General features: G+C 35.6%; 1 long non-coding RNA gene across 1 annotated transcript; it reads left to right on the forward strand.

Moving 5' to 3' along the window:
- The first annotated feature begins 9,581 nt into the window (after nt 1–9,581).
- LOC134747348 (uncharacterized) lies at nt 9,582–16,913 on the forward strand. Its single transcript, XR_010128319.1, has 4 exons — nt 9,582–10,120; nt 11,083–11,245; nt 11,557–11,678; nt 16,596–16,913. It is a non-coding gene; the product is annotated as an uncharacterized LOC134747348 (long non-coding RNA).
- The last annotated feature ends 404 nt before the right edge of the window (nt 16,914–17,317 follow it).

The following is a 17,317-nucleotide window of genomic DNA, read 5'->3' on the forward strand; positions in this document are numbered from 1 at the left end:
ACTAAGTTGCATGAGATTATATGGGGCAATATCCAATATAAAAGTACTGAAAAGCCATCTACAAATAGTATATGGCTTCAATATTTTGGCTTGGCATAATACAGCTCGAATACCATTGCAAATTTTAATAAGCTCATTGTATGGTAGTCATAGGTCCAGGTGTTCGCCGGGCTACTTGTTGTATTTGCCAAACATGTTTGCGTAGTAACCCATTGCTTGGCCAATTTCACCAAACAGTAGTGTTTGTTCTCGGTTATTTATTTTGTTGAAGTCAACAGTGATTGGACATAGGACAGAGTTGGCAGTGTGATAATTAAAGATATATTATTTTTATTGGCAAATGTCCGGCAGCTTTGTTATTTGTTTATGCTACAATACTATTTTAACTTAATCAAAATAATAAAAAAATCTATAAGTAGGCCTCAAAAGCTCTTTCCTAATTCAATACACAGTCAACAAGAATCCGTATTCAACAGTAAAATAACAAGTAGGTACTTACTTTCGAAAACAATCCAAATAAAATTTTCACCTTCTTTGCGAAACAAATATGTAAACTTTTATTTAATAACTAGCCAATTAAATAGGTACTTAGGTAGTTTTTGTGTTTAAGAATGGCACATTACATTAGTGAGTTAAAATAAAATACTCGGGCAAGTCTTTATCTGTCAAATTGAAGTACTTAAGATCAAGGCTTCCTTTATGTCAGTCGTATGTATAGTCTATAGTCTATATCTGCTATAAATAATTTTTCAACTACATCAATATTTTCCGAAAACCTGTGAACTTCTCCTACACAATCGGGTTGAGGAAGCACGCAGCCACGCATTATCATAATCATTATAATAAGGTGTTACATTTCATAGGTACTAAAACCATCTTAATGGCGTTACAATATTTGTTACTTAAAGCTAAAAATAATATTTCATGTCAAAAGATAATATAAACTAGACACCCCTCCTTTGAAACACTAAATTATACCCCTGAGAAACGAGACAACTTACCGGACAGCAAATTGGCAGAGATCCAGAAGTAACGTATATTGTTCAATTTTAAAGCATTATCATTATTGTTAAAATGTAGCTCGACGTCTCCTGATCGAATACATTTCAATATTGAGTTGTTAGCAATTATGACTTCACTATTGGTTGGCTTTATGGATTGAAATAGCTTGCTGCACTGAACCATAGTCTGACTGCAGCCTGAGTCTATAAGAAAATCACTGCTGGAGGCTGCGACGGCTGAGGCAAGCAGGCCCTTGGAGGATGCCTGGTCTTCTTTGTTCTTCCTCTTGAGTTTAAAGCAGATTTTTTTTAGATGTCCATTTTTGTTACAAAAAGTACAGCGTCTTAATAAGTTACCAACAGATGAATGTTTAGACATGAAGGCCGTTCGATTACTAGGACTTGCATCGACTCTTCTAGCCTCTGCCTGCAGAAGTCTGGTCCTCATTATTTGGAAATGGTGAGCATACCGTTTCCAGATTAGTCTTTAGCCAGTCCATTCCAGAGTAAGATTTCAGCGACCTCGCCATTTTCTGTGACATTTGTTTGATAAAGCTGTTGCACCAATGCCATTGTCTCCTGTATGTATACGGTCATCGTGTTATATGCACTAAGTTCTATTCTATGTAGTTTTCTTAACAAAATAACTTTTCTCGCTAAACAGTCCTCGAATACCTTAACTAAATTGGTCTACGCTTCTTTATTAGTTTTAGCATTTTGCACATACTGGTGGCAGGTGGATGCTACTGATAATCATAATTATGCGCGTGTTAGAATGAATGACAATGATAGAATATTATTATCCTATGTACAAATTGTCTTACGATGAAACTGAACTGTTTCTCTTTAACGTTCAATATTGATAATATATTGCACTATTTAAAAACACTTAACACAACATCACGTAAAGTTTACACATTTCCTTGTTAAACAAGTGTTTTCAGTTTTTGCCATTCTTTTAGTTTTTTTTTCTCCCCTTTTTCATCATATTGTTCCTGACGTTCCATGAAAACAACTTTATTTCAACATTTTCCTCTATACTGTTAGAAATATTAGAACAAATTAAATTATTTACAGAAAATACGCTAATAGAGGACGCTGGCTCGATTCCAGCCTGGGGCACTGGAGGCCTAGGTCATTTTTTCTTAGTATATGACATTTACTAGCTGTTGCCCGCGACTTCGTACGCGTGGATGCCGTGGATTTGTAACATTATGCACCAAAAGATATCAGTAGGGACGGTTAATCATTTGTTAATAATTATACAACACATGAAATTTGTATTTCACAAAGTACGAAGTTTCAAGTTCCTAACTGAAAAAATTGTTCTCTATACATATAATCCTTCTCAACACTTAGATTTTCAAGTCCAATATTAAAATGAAATGTTCGCTCCCGATGCAAACTTTATTAATACAAACTTTTCAAACATGGTGTAATCAGTTTTCGTCTATTATAATATAATGCCCTTTTACCAAGTTTCATGTTCTTAGCTTAAACGAAAATTTGTACTACATATAAACTTGTACTACATCCTCTTGTAACCCCCTTAGGGGTTGAATTATTAAAAACGTTGAAATAACTTTTTTTTTGTAATATTATACAATGCCTTTCTAAGAAGTTTCAAAGCATTTGTAATGGATTCAAACTTTCAACCCCTTTTTAACCCTTTTAGGGGATTAATATTTAAAAACGCTTAAATTACTTTTCTTGTATTCTAAAAATATGCCTTTATACAAAGATTAAAGTCCTGTACGCAAAAAAAAGGTTTGATCTCCATACAAACTTTCAACCTCTTCTTTAACACCTTGGGAGATGAATTTTCAAAAATGCTGAAATAAGTTTTCTTCCCTTTTAATTAAATATCTTTCTACATAGTTTCAAGTACCCTGCTTAAAATAAAATTAGGACCTCTACAAATTTTCAACCCCTTTTTAACCACTTTACGGGATGAATTTATAAAAACGCTGAAATTACTTTTCTTGTATTCTAATAATATGCCTTTAAACAAAGATTCAAGTCCCGCACTCAAAGGAATGTTAGATCTCCATACAAACTTTCAACCTCCGTTTCACCACCTTGGAGTATGAATGATCAAAAACGCTAAAATCACTTTTCAACTCTTTTAATGATATACCTTTTTACGAAGTTTCTAATTTCTAGCTTAAAATAAAATTTGAACCCTATACAAACTTTCAACCCTTTTAAGGGGTGAATTTTGAAATCGCTAAAATTACTTTTCTTCTATGCTAATAATATTGTTAGAAGAATTAAACGCAAACAAGTCTAGCAACACAATTTATGTCACGTCACTATTTAAAAAAAAACTCTTCTTTTGCTTTTCCTTAAGCCCTTAAATATTAATGCACTAATCAGTTTAATATTAGAGGTTTCTAAGAGGTTATGGGCCCAGTAAGACCTTTATATAAATATTTAAGTCCCGTACTCAATAAAATGTTTGATCTCCATACAAACTTTCAACCCCCTTTTCACCACTTTGGAGGATGAATTTTTAATAACGCTGAAATTAATTTTCTTTGTTTTTTTAATACCTTTGTGAAAAGTTTCAAGTTCCTAGCTTATAATAAAATTTGAACCCCAAGACAAACTTTCATCCCCTGTTTAAATAACCCCCGTAGGGGTTAAATTTCCAAAAACGTCGAAATATTTTTTTGTAAGCATTAATATTTTGTAATGGTTTCAAATTTTCAATCCCTTTTTAACCCTTTTAGGGGGTCAATTTTTTAAAACGCTGAAATTACTTTTCCTGTATTCTAATAATATACCTGTATACATAGTTATAGGTCCCACATTTGATAAAATTTTTGACCTCCATACAAACTTTCAACCCCTTTTTCACCACCTTAGGAGATGAATTTTCAAAAACGCTGAAAATAGTTTGCTTGTTTTTTAATAATATATCTTTTACCCAACGTTCGAATTCATAGCTTAAAATAAAACTTGAACCCCATACAAACTTTGGACCCCCATTTCACCCCCTTGGGGGATGAATTTTGAAAAACCACTTCTTAGTGGATACTAACGTTATAAAATCTACCTACTGTGAAAAATTCAGCTCTCTAGGTCCAACGGTTTGGGCTGGGCGTTGATTTAAGTGAGTCAGTCAGTTAGTCAGGACTTTTACGTTTATATATATAGATTTCAGTTTATATTTTCCTCTCTGTTTAGTTGTATATTGATATGTTTACAAACACTGCATTCGCCGGACATGCAGTCTAAAATCATGGTCGCAGACGAGATTAGCCAAAATTGTGTCAAAATCAACTTAGGATGCCCGCCGATTTTAAAGCATTACAATAAACTACATATTGCAATGCTTCAAGCAACCACGTGTTTCTAAATCTTTTATATCTGGAGAAATAACGTAAAACGGTCGATATTTTTTATAGATGCTTAAACTTATTGAACCAACTTCAGACACGTATTTTTTGTGCAAGGTTTCTAATTTGTCTCATAGATAACGCACTTGCATCCATTTTTTGTATGTCTTACCTGCACTTGCACGGCTCACGTAGTCTCTTTCGTAAAATCTTCTTATTGTCTCTATTAGATTACGGGTTTTTATTTTTGTTTCTCGGTGTCTTTTCAAACTGGTTTTGAGGCCAAGACTCTTTGTAAGGCAGGTTTTTAATTTATATTTTCTTACCATCGGATTATCCACAACCACAATATCTTTAAACAATTTTTTCTCTTGGTTTCGACTGGTTTTAAATTTTGATTTGATAGAGTCCGTGAGAACATTGTATTCTAAAATCTTTTTTTTATAGTTTCTTTTACCGGTGTTACAACATTAGTAAGGTGTTCTATACATTATGGTGTTGGTATGGTGGACAGAGAAACAGTGTTCGGTGGGGCAATGTACTTTCGGACGAGTACGGATAGCAATGCGGTGTAAGGCAAGGGGGGCTAACCTCCCGAAATTATTTAATTTATATGTTAACGACCTAATCGACGGACTCAGCAGCACGCATGTCGGATGCCATGTTGACAAGAGTCCGTTTTAATAATATAAGTTATGCGGATGACATGGTGTTGCTGAGCCCGTCGGTCGGGGGTTTGAACATACCAAAAAACATTTGCGAATCGTACGCTCGTGACCATAATTTTAAGTATAATGCGCTCAAAAGCGAATATATGGTTTTTAAATCCGGAACCAAGAGCCCCTCGTATGTCCCGCCCATACTTCTCGACGGCCAGGAACTAAATAGAGCGAGTTTATTTAAATATCTTGCGCATTTGGTTACCGAAGATCTGCGCGATGATGCAGACATCGAGAGGGAAAGCAGAGCTTTAGCGATGAGAGCAAACATGATAGCGCGCAGGTGCAGCCGGTGTGCAGCATAACCTTATTTAAAGCGTACTGTACATCGCTGTATACCTGTAGCCTATGGACAAGATACACTCAGCGATCGCTAACCGCTCTGCGAATCCAGTATAACAATGCTTTCAGGGTTTTGTTGCGGCTGCCACGACACTGTAGCGCGCTCGAAATTTTTGTAGTGAACAGTCAATATACTACCTATACTTATAATAGGTAGTATATTCTTGGATTTTATGGGCCTATAAAAAAAACATTTATTTCAGACAACAACTGAGTCCATATTTCTTAAATTAATATGAAATAAAATTAAAATTACAATTAAAATAACATTAAAATTAAAATTCGTTAATTTTTTTAATAACAACAAATTAAATTTTTTATTTAAATTAATAAATAACATTAGATTAAATTAAATTTTGAAAGTTATTAAAACTAACATGCAAGGAGGACCAGTGCTTTAGCAGACCACTGTCCCACCTTAGCTGTTAGCGCCAGGAGGCTGTGACGACTGTCACGCACCCTCATAATAAGCATCGCGGCGGAACGCTTGCGGAGTATGGCGTGGAAACATTCATTCCCGGACGCGCTCTGAATCTGGTGTCAAGAGAGGGCGTTCTTGGGACGACCGACTGGTAGTCGTCCGGTGGGCCGGCCCAGGTATCGTTGGGAAGACAGTGTGACGGCGGATCTGCTTCAGCTTCGCGTCAGTAATTAACTGGAAGTTGCGCAGGATCGGGACAGGTGGCACTCTCTCGTTTCGGACGCCAAGATTCTCTTAGGATCACTGAGCCTAAATAGTTAGTTAGTTAGTTAATCTACACAAATTATTAATTAGTTATTGCCGTACACTGCTACGCAAATTTTTAACAAAAACAAATTTATGGGCACATTGCATTACATACATTACATGTAACATAATTAATAGTATCACTAACATAGGTTAAACATTTTAGTAATAAGCTACTAATACATTATGGAAATCTATATTCCGAAATAAATGATTATTTAATTTAATTTAATTGCTATGCAATTTTTTCTTTTATTTTTTTATTAAAAGTTTTTATTCCGGAAGACGTTTCTTCAAAAAGTGATAAGTATCATAAAAACATCAACGAGTCTAGTGTCGAGTCGTTTAAACGATGTCTAAGTTGGTTGCACAGCATCCCAGCTGCGGAAAACGCCCTCTCCGGCTCAACACTTGTAGGTAGGATTGCTGACAACTGCCCATAAACGGAAGACAAAATTGGGCCCATTTTACCCCCGTTTTCATAAACAGCCATCTTAATATGCGCCAAAGTCAGCAAATCCGTAGCTTCGGGTTTTGCTATGGCTGAATTCGTGGCTTTCCTTTGAGTTAAAATATTTAACTATATCCTTTGTCTTTCTGGTACCTTGTTGTACATTTGGCTACATTTGTCACAATAATAATGAAGATATAAAACTAAATAGAAACAAAGTGAAGTTAAAAGATAATTTATACTATAAAAATATTCGAAAAAAAGATAAAATTATTCTAACAGAGGATTTTTGTAAAAAAATAATTGAAAATACACATAATTATTACTGTCACATAGGCATAAAACAAATGGAAAACAAGATTAAACCTTTCTTTGTAGCAAAAAATTTATCAAAACATATCAGGAAATTTTGTGACAACTGTGAAATTTGTATAAAAAATAAATCCAGAGGTAAATATAAATTTGGATTAATGTCACACTTAGGTCCTGCTACATTTCCATTTGAAATAGTGTCTATAGACACTATCGGTGGATTTGGTGGCTCACGCTCCACAAAAACATATTTGCATTTACTTGTAGATCACTTTACAAGACATGCATTTATTTTGACGTCTAAAACACAGAATGCTAGTGATTTTATGAAGCTTGTTCAAAAAGTTCCTCAGGGCAATAAAATTGGTATGATTCTATCGGATCAGTACCCAGGTATAAATTCAAGAGAATTCAAACTCTATTTAGAAAATGAAAACATACCCATTATATTTACTGCAGTAAATGCCCCATTTTCTAATGGATTAAATGAGAGATTAAACCAAACTCTAGTGAATAAAATCCGATGTAAAATTAATGAAAGAAAAGAAAAGTTAGCATGGACAACTATTGCTCACGAGTGCACCCAAAGGTATAATGAGACGGAACACACAGTGACAGGGTTTTCTCCAAAATATTTGTTGGAAGGACAAAGTGTAGATATTTTACCGATAGAATTAAAGCAAGGACGAATATGGAAGGACTTATTAGAAGATAGGAAAATGGCGTTAGAAAATAGTATAAAGTCACATAATTATAATAAAAAACTATTTGATGAGAATAGAAAACTGTGTGAGCTCAAAGTAGGAGACTTAGTATATGTTGAAAATGGAAATCGCTTAAATAGAAAGAAACTTGATGAAATAAAAGTTGGTCCATATAAAATCTTAGAAAAATTATCAGACTCAATTTATAAGATAAACACGGGACACAAGAAGTTAGTCAAATTTTTTTCACATAACGAAACTTGTTCCAATGTCAGAAGAGTTTTAAATAGGTAAATATAGTATATCTATACATGTACGGGTCAAATTCGGTACACGACACGATGGGAAGTTGATAACTCGAGATATTTTATTGAAGAAACTTGAATTTAAATTAAAATAAAATTACTAGTAATACCGACTTCCAATGAAGCTGCAAAATTTCATACATATGTAAGTCTGGTGACAATGCAATACCATCGAGCTGATCTGATGATGTAGACAGGAGGTGGCCATAGGAAATCTGTGATAAAACAACGAAACCTAATTGTGTTTGGCGTTTTTAGAATTGTCTCAATGAGTTTTAGTTGCCTGTAGAAAGAAAAGTGAGACGGGTAAGTACTACTGGCCCCGCTTGCTCTTGATGGCAGCAGTGTACCTAGTGTAATCGTATTATTTATTTATTTCAGAAAATGGAATTCAAAAATCACATCTCAAAGAATTGACCGATGACATTTTAAGAGAATTGTGTCCGAAAATCAGCACACGCTTGGATTTGAAAAACAAAATTAACGAATTTTTAACTGCGGAGGTTTGTACTCTCTTGTTTCCAACATTCATTTTATAGATATAGTTCGGTTAGCATAGCATTAGAAAGAACTCCACACAAGTAAGCATGCAATTTTTATTAGGCTCTCTAAATGTTAATAAAAATGGAATTATCTAAATAATGTGGCATAGACAATACTTATAATTTACTTCAAAATTAGACCGCAAAAAGTGCCCGATTTGTAATCACAAGCTTACTTCTGCGAAGTCCTTTCTAATGCTAAAAAAACGAAGTATAGTGTTAACTAGGAAAATAAAAACTGTATATTTTTCTCTCAGACAAAGACCTCTACAGTGCCCACTGTCAGTGAAGTCGACCCAGATATAGAGGAAAAATTCGTGCTGGAAGCGATATCATGTCGTCCGCCATTTCCGGATTTCGATTTAAAAACATTGTTGTCTACTTCACCTACAGGAAATAGCATTCTTACTTATTACGACACACATAATCAGCTAACAAATAAACATCGAAATAACTTAACTAATGTTATATCTAGGCGCATTTTCACACGAGTTGTTAATCAGTAAGTTGAATTTATCTGTTATGTTACCCTTACATCTTATTAATAATTACATTCACTGATAACAAGTATGTCCTTGTCCAACATATTTTTCTCTTTGCCTAAATGTTAGATATTTTTTCAGCCGTATTAATCACGAAGAATATAATATACTTACTGCTAAAATTATAGCTTTATTTCCAACCGAAAATGCTGGAACATACTTTGTTCCTCCTGTCAAAAAGAGAGACTCCATATCTGGTAAACCAGGTTTTGCACGAGGCAAACTAGTAGATAAAATACGTAACACTCTTTACATATCTGGTGAACGTAAAAGAAAAGCAACAGCTAAAGGAAGTCCCGATAAAAGCAAAAGAGCTAAAAATTTAGAAGATCTAGAAGGTTTATTTATTGACATTACCTTATTGTAGTATGCTTTAGTTTAGATAGTTCTATGTAGTTAGCAGTATAGCTGTAGATACAACGTAGTGCTATTGTTTTGGATAATACTTTGGAGATGCCCGGGAAGTATCCGCTCCTTTGGTGGTCATACATGGGGATGCCTTTTGTGTACATTTGGCCATGTAAGACACAGAATTATCATAATATTATTATTATTTATATTTTTCTTAACATCCAGTATCTACTGGCCAATAGTTTATCTAATAGTAACAGTATACCTTCATATTTGTATGGCATAACTTTTTTTATTACTATTATATTAATTACAAGATAGGATAAACCGAGGCGGTCACACATGGGAAGGATTCATTCCCATTTGTCCCCGCCAGGCGTAGATGGGAATGACCCTATTCCCATCTGTTCCTGCCGGGGGCAGATGGGAATGAGATATTCTCATTTGTGCCTGCCCCCCGATTAGGGGGTTATAATTATAGATGTTTGTTATTTTATTGGTTTTCCGGATACATAAGTAGCAGCCCTCGTATGTAGTTAGATCGTAGCATAATGTACAGAGGTACCTAGTCGAAGTTCGTATAATAAAATAAATAAATAAAATCTTTTTTCAGAGACATATAAAGATGATGTCATATGGTTAAAAAACAATTGTGAGCCTTGGGAAGATGTTATTAATAAGTGGAAATCTTCATTTGAACTTCGGCAGCTGCAACAATTTGAAACCGTGGGTGAATTTATAAAATATTGGCCTACATTAAACGACACTAAAAGCGATGTCTTGGTAAGTGAAAGTGACTAAAACTTCTTTTGAATAGCCGCATCATCCTGACTGAGCGAGCATTCATTTCGCTAGGCCAATTCCCAGTCAGATATATTGTGCAGTTTCTGAATGTATATTTATGTTAGATAAAATATAGGTACTTTGAGAAACTGCACATGGGTTGCCTATGGCGAAAAAGAAAGTTCACCAAACCAGCTGGTAAAGGCTGTTTGTTCAAAAACTGTTTGTGCAAAAAGTGATTGTTCAAAAACGGATGAGAAAGTTGCATTTTATCCACATGTGTAGCAAAGTAATCAAATGCAAATTTTGAGTTGTTTCCTTATGTTGGCTGGTAGAATTGACTTTTGAAGGATAATTTTGAATGATAAATATTTAATAACATTAATTTTGAATTGATTTTGCTTGATATTGTTTTACAATTAGTATTTTTCATGTGCTGGTATGGTGAAAAACTTTGTGTTTCACTCAGTGTCAAAATTTGGTTAACTCTCGTGCATTGAAACCCTCGCAACGCTCAAGATTCCACTTTTCGAATCAATCGCTACGCTCGTGGTTCAATGTCGCAATCTTTCGCTTACTCGGGGTATCAATATTAGCACGAGTGGTTAAACAATAACTTTGACCTCTTGTAAAACAAATCACTATTATTGTCTAAATTTCTTTTATGTAGGGAGCAAAATTCTTCAGAAATATTTATTGTGTAAACTATGTGTCTTACTCTTGGAAGAGAGTGTTTAGATATAAATTAAAATTAATTAATATAAATTAGATATAACCTTAATAGTTTGTAAAATGAGTCGGAATAAAAGGCTAAAAATTAATTTAATATAAACCTTCTATCGATATAAATCTGATGATCTGACAGACTGATGGATGAAGGGGCAGCACAGGCTTAGTAACAGCAGCTCATTGGCACGCTTTGGATACAGAACCCTCATTGACTTTTCTCTTATATTTTACAGATCCATTTAGATTTCGATAGGATGTATGGTCCCGATAAAACCAATTCTTTACATATTAAATGGTGTGAATTTATGCAAAAGATAGAGCAAATTAAAAACACGGTCTGTAACGATGAGAACACAAAGACTCTGTCGAATAATATCAACAAATTAACGGATAATGGTAGGTAACAACAATATCATCAGTACATAATATACACAATCATAATATACATAATGTACATCATTTTTATCACACTTGCTCGAAATAGAACTTCTTTCATGCAGGTGTACTGAAACTGAAGGACAAATTTATTTACTTATATTTAAACAATGTTGCCGAGCATATTGGTATTCTTGGCTGAAGATATCCTTTTCTTCCGATAGCAGCACGGGATCTGGTAGCTGCCCTCACTGACCCATTAAGAAATTCCACCCTGTATATTAAATACGAAATAATGCATATTTTATAACAATTAAATGTTTTTGTTTTAGATGACAAACTTCCACTACAAATCAAACTTCTGTGCCGATTGGTGCCTCCAAAGGGTCGCTTAAACAGACGCCAAAAATTTTCAATAGCAGAGTGCATAGACAGCTTTATTGTTGACGTTAAGGTAAAAAAACAAAAATGTTTATTCATTTACGTAAATTCTCTTCATTTTTTTTTATACCACGTCGGTGGCAATCAAGCATACGGCCCGCCTGATGGTAAGCAGTTACCGTAGCCTATGGACGCCTGCAACACCGGAGATATTACACGCGCGTTGCCGACCCTTTAAAAACCTGTACACTCCTTTTTTGAAGAACCCCATACTGTAAGCCCCTCGGGAAAACCTCGGCAGGGAGCTCATTCCACAGCCGAAGCGTACGCGGGAGGAAATTCCTCTTAAACCGCACAGTACGCGACCATTTAGGTGCTAGGGTGTGAGGATGAACACCCTGCCGATGGCGAGCGGTGCGGTGATACAAAGCGTGTAGTCTACTGTAAACATATACCTATATTTATTGTATTGTTTGTATTCATTCATTTAGAACTGGCTAATTTTGGCTTTTTCTTGGTATTAAATGTTATTTGAAAGGTTTTGTTCTTAGCATTGAATAACCTTAATCAGTAAGGGCCACTTGCACCATTCACTAACCCGGGGTGAAGCGGTTAAATCTGGAGTTACCGTGGTCACCAGTATAATTTGACGCTGGGTTAACGGTGTAACCGGTTAACCCCGGGTTAGTGGGGTGATGCAAGTGGCCTTTGCAAGTGTTACAACCGTTTCACGATTGTTTTTTTTTCGCCTTAAACAATACCATAACCGGTTATGGAATTTGATCTATAAAACTAATAACAGTAATAATCTAATACTATGAAACTTCTTGAATTAAGAGGAAAGGGGAGGGCCGGCCGATTCTCCATACAAACGTAGTCCCCATTTTCCTTTCTGGATTTTGACATTTTGGAAAATATTTTTACATAATTTGATGTATATTAACCATAGCTATGCCCCTAGGTTTGACTTTTTTAGATTTTTTCTCCAATATGCTCGGAAATGTTCACCTTATTGTAGCAGAAATAGTACGGGAAGTTCTTATTTATTGTCAAACTCAAATAATAAAAAAAAAAACAAATCATTCTGTCCTTTTCTACCGGACAGGAAGTAAAAAAACAATACAGTAATAACTTATTACTGTATTGTTTGTCTGTCAAACAACTTTTTCAGTAGGAAAAGGCGCGAAATTCCGATTGTCTATGTGACAACGCTTCCCGCCTATATTTTTTAAATTTGCCGCTTTTTTCTACTGACAAGATTTGCTTGACCAACTATATTGCACAATTATATTGAATGAACGTATATCGAATGGTACTGAATGGCAGAATAAGTTGTCCCTTTAACTTTAAAAAAATAATTAAAGAGGGAATTTTTTTGACGTTTTTGATGTGAAGGTTCGATTTGAATGATGCTTGTTGCTTAAATAATGATTATTTTACCTTATTTCCTCGCATGTTTGGAGAAAAGCACTATATGTGCCTCGGCAGGAATAGCAATTCGTGGATTCGTCTCATCCACGAATTGCACTTTCCCGGTAGGCTTGAGTCGGTCACGAACTAAGAACTGTTAGGAATGAAATCCCGTCAAGGACCGAAAGGAACTAAATCGCATTTCTCGCTCTTAATCGGTCTTTAGGTCCTTTAGTTCAGTAGTGAGCGGTGAGGTGAGCGCTTGACTGAGTGAAACGGAACGGAAAACGCACTGAACGAAACGGTTAGCAATGTCGCCGCCACAAGTGCGAGAGAGATGAACGATTTTACGCTGCCGCGTCGTCAGTTTGCTTTGGGGTCTAATACTAACAGCAATACACAGAGATCGTGTCTATCGCCGTCTTTGTCACTTGATTAGTAGGAGCGAAAGAGAGGGATATGGACTAACTTCTAAAACGGGCTTCACGGATATGTTTCGTTTCGATTCGAATGAGATACATACTTAATAATACCGACACCGACAGACGTTGCCGTCCTTTCCATATTTACGTTACGGAAAACTGAGTATTATGATTAACGTGTTAAGGATCAATTTTCTTTTTAAATACAAAGCGATGATGCTAATGTTTTGATTTTACTAGTTTTACTTACGCTTTCGTTAGTTTCGTTGTTTTAATAAACAAATAAATAAATATAGTTGAATAGTGAAGTGCATATTGAAAAAAAACTAAAAAAAGTGGTGTTGGTACTGTATAAGCGTATATGTTTTTTTTAGTTATTACATGTACAACAAGTACATAGTGAAAAATTGAAAATGCCGCCAATTAGGAAAAGAAGTCAAATTTGGCAGCATTTTGCACCTGTAAATGAGCATCATGCTAAATGTAATTATTGCCATCAGACCATAAGCACCAAAAATGGTTCTTTAGGTAATTTGAACCGACATTTAAAGAATAAACACCCTACGGTGTCTAACTATTGAAAGACAGACATCGACGGTTGAGACCGAAGAATTGCTACAAAGAGACCTAAATTTTGTCTCCATACCCACAACAAGTACAAGCTTCATTGGCCAGCCTCAAGCCTCGTTGACACTCCCAAGGCCACAGCCATCCGGGCCTGTTACGAACACTATTACCAATTACGTGCGACGGCCACCCGCTGCAAGTCGCGTCGAACGGTTAGATCGGCAAGTCGTGAAGATGGTGGCTAAAGGTCATCATGCATTAAGAATTGTAGAAGAACCCGAGTTCCGTACGCTAATAGAAATGGTTTCGACATGCCCGGGTTATCAGTTGCCTACAAGAAAAACTTTAAGCAACACACTGATACCTAAGATTTATCAAGAAATTTTTGCTGAGATTCAGAAAAAAATTGCTGAAACCTATGCCGTGTGTTTAGGCACTGACGGCTGGACGGCCACAACCTGTGATGGATACATAGCCGTCACGGCCCACTTCATAGACGACAATACAACTCAGTTGTCGTCGGTATTACTGGGATGTATACATTATACCGATCGACATACGAGCGAAAATTTGTGTGCTTTTATTAAAGATTTAATAGAAGAATGGCAAATTACTAACAAAATTTCAGCTATCGTAAGTGACAATGCTGCTAATGTGTTGGCTGCTGTGCGCTTAGGGAATTGGAGGTCCCTGAGCTGCTTTGCACATTCTCTAAATTTAGCTGTGCAAAGGGGCCTCCTCGACATAACAGAAACGGTTACGAAAGTAAAATCGATTGTCGAGTTTTTTAAGAGAAGTAATGTCGCTCAAATTAAATTGATACAAATGCAGCAACAACAAGGTCTTCCATCTTTAAAATTAAAGCAAGATTGTCCAACACGTTGGAACTCGTGTTTTGATATGCTGGACCGAATTTTAAAGATAAAAGACGCTGTCCAGAGCGCATTGGGTATTTTAAGCAGAACTGACTTGCTTCTTGACTCGCGAGAATGGATCATCGTCAAAAAAGCTGTGCCCATCTTGAAACCGTTCTACGAAATAACCAACGAAATAAGTGCGGAGAAAAATGTCACTCTGTCGAAAGTTCTCGTATTCGTTCAATTCATGAACAAACACATAGTTGCTTGCGCCAACGCCAATCAAAATGAAGAATACATGGAGATTAAAACTTTAATAGACACGCTTACAAGGCAAATTGAACTTAGGTTTCGTGATCTAGAAAAGAACGTTGTGTACGCAGACAGCACAATTTTAGACCCCAGGTTTAAGAAGAGGGGATTTCGAACACCAGAGGCTTTTGAAAGAGCTAGCGAGTCTTCGCAAAAGAATAAGCGAGGTCCGGCTTCCTTTCCCCTCTCAGACAGAACAACCGCAAACACAAGTACCACAGCCACTGCAGCGTACCGAATGTACTGAGCCTCAACGATCAGAGCCACAAGAAAGTACAATATCGATCTGGGACGAGTACGACCTCGAACAAGCTACAGTTATACAGCCGGAAAACCAAACAGCTGCAGCTATAAGGGAGTATGATGGATACCTTAAGGAACAATATATCCACCGAAAACAAGATCCTCTGGAATGGTGGCATAAAAAACGGGACATATATCCACGCGTGTACCTGTATATGAAACGAAGATTGTGTATGCAGGCTACCTCGGTGTCTTGCGAGCGGGTGTTCTCTAGCGCTGGGCAAGAACTTAATCAAAGGAGAACACTTTTGGCGCCAAAAAAAGTGCAACAATTATTATTCCTGCATTACAATATGTAGGAATGTGAAAATGTAAATATCTGTCGTAAAAAAAAAACAAAAAAAAAACAAAAAAAAAAACAAAAAAAAAAATAATAAAAAAAAACATTAGTAAATTTATTATATTGTATATTGTGTACATCACTACACAAAGAAAGAAGAGTTATGTAAATATGCAGATTTAAATAATCAACTAAAATCAGTAATCATTGTAAATATTTGATTTTTAAATACGCCTACGCCATTCTTTTTAAATAAGAACGACATGACAGTCCTAAGCCTGAAAAGTATGAAGGAAAATCAAATATATTGATTTATAGTTATAATGATTTAATCGTTATATCGTAATTATCATACAACTTTAATTTCATTTTACCTATTCAATCAGTAAATATAGGAAAAACCGCTAAACACGATAATCGAAATTTCGTTAATTTGCCTCTCTATCGCTCGAATACGTAAAGAGCGAAAAGACAGGTAACGAAATTTTAATTTTCGGTCGGCGCTCAGTTCCCAGCTCTCAACGACCGAACTGAACTAAAGGAACTAAAAGACCGAACTAGTTCGTTTGACCGATTGACCGAGAGCGGAGCGCTCTCTGAAGTGACCGAGCAGGCACAAGCCTATTTCCCGGCCTCTGCAATAATGTACTATTAATGGATAAACTGATTTCATACAAAGTTTTAAATTCTCCTAACTCTTATAATAATTAAAATTTCAAAAAAAATCAAACGTAGGGGCATAGGGGTATAAAATATTTTATATCTAGAGAGGAAAATGAGGACTACGTTTGTATGAAAAGGCGATTTCGCGCGGTATTTAATATTATATTTTATTTTAGACGCCTGGCGATATTCAAACGCATATCGATAAACTTGCTTCGGTCGCTGCATCGGAAAAAAAGACGGTACAACCTTACATAATACGCTGCTCAACCGACAGTACTGGGGGACCTTATTATCTGATTATAGACAAAGTAAGGTACGTTTACCAAAAAGTGCTTATAAAGCCATCGATACACTGTTCAAGTGTTATCACACACTTCACGTGTCTTATCCAAACGCAGGCTACCATCTGTATTTACTGATTCAGAAATGTGTTTATAATATAAGTACAAAATACGACGTGATACCGCCTTACATTTCAGACTTAGTTTCCAATGCCAAATGTTAGGTGTTTCACGTAAGAATATACTCTGTTTCGTTTAATTTATTTTAATAAGATGCAGTGTTCAATATGTAAAAGTGAATACCATGATTTCAAAACTTATTTCGTTCATCTGAAAACTGTGAGCGAGTTTATCATACAAAATCCTCTTTGAAAAAACATATATGTGGCTATCATGGTGTTCAGAACGAAAATAATGTTTGTATGACGGAAATTCAAGAGAAAAAAAGCGATTCAGTAACGAGTATTAACCACATCACTACTGATGAACCTACTGAACCTACCTACTTTCCTTCTGTGTCTGATACAATTTCACACAATAACTATAGCAATGAAAGTTCGCCGTCATCCAATTTTGAAGTTGAATTAAATAAATTACTTCTCTCATTTGTGTCT

Source organism: Cydia strobilella, chromosome 14, assembly GCF_947568885.1.
Source record: "Cydia strobilella chromosome 14, ilCydStro3.1, whole genome shotgun sequence".
Taxonomy (NCBI): Eukaryota; Metazoa; Arthropoda; class Insecta; order Lepidoptera; family Tortricidae; genus Cydia; species Cydia strobilella.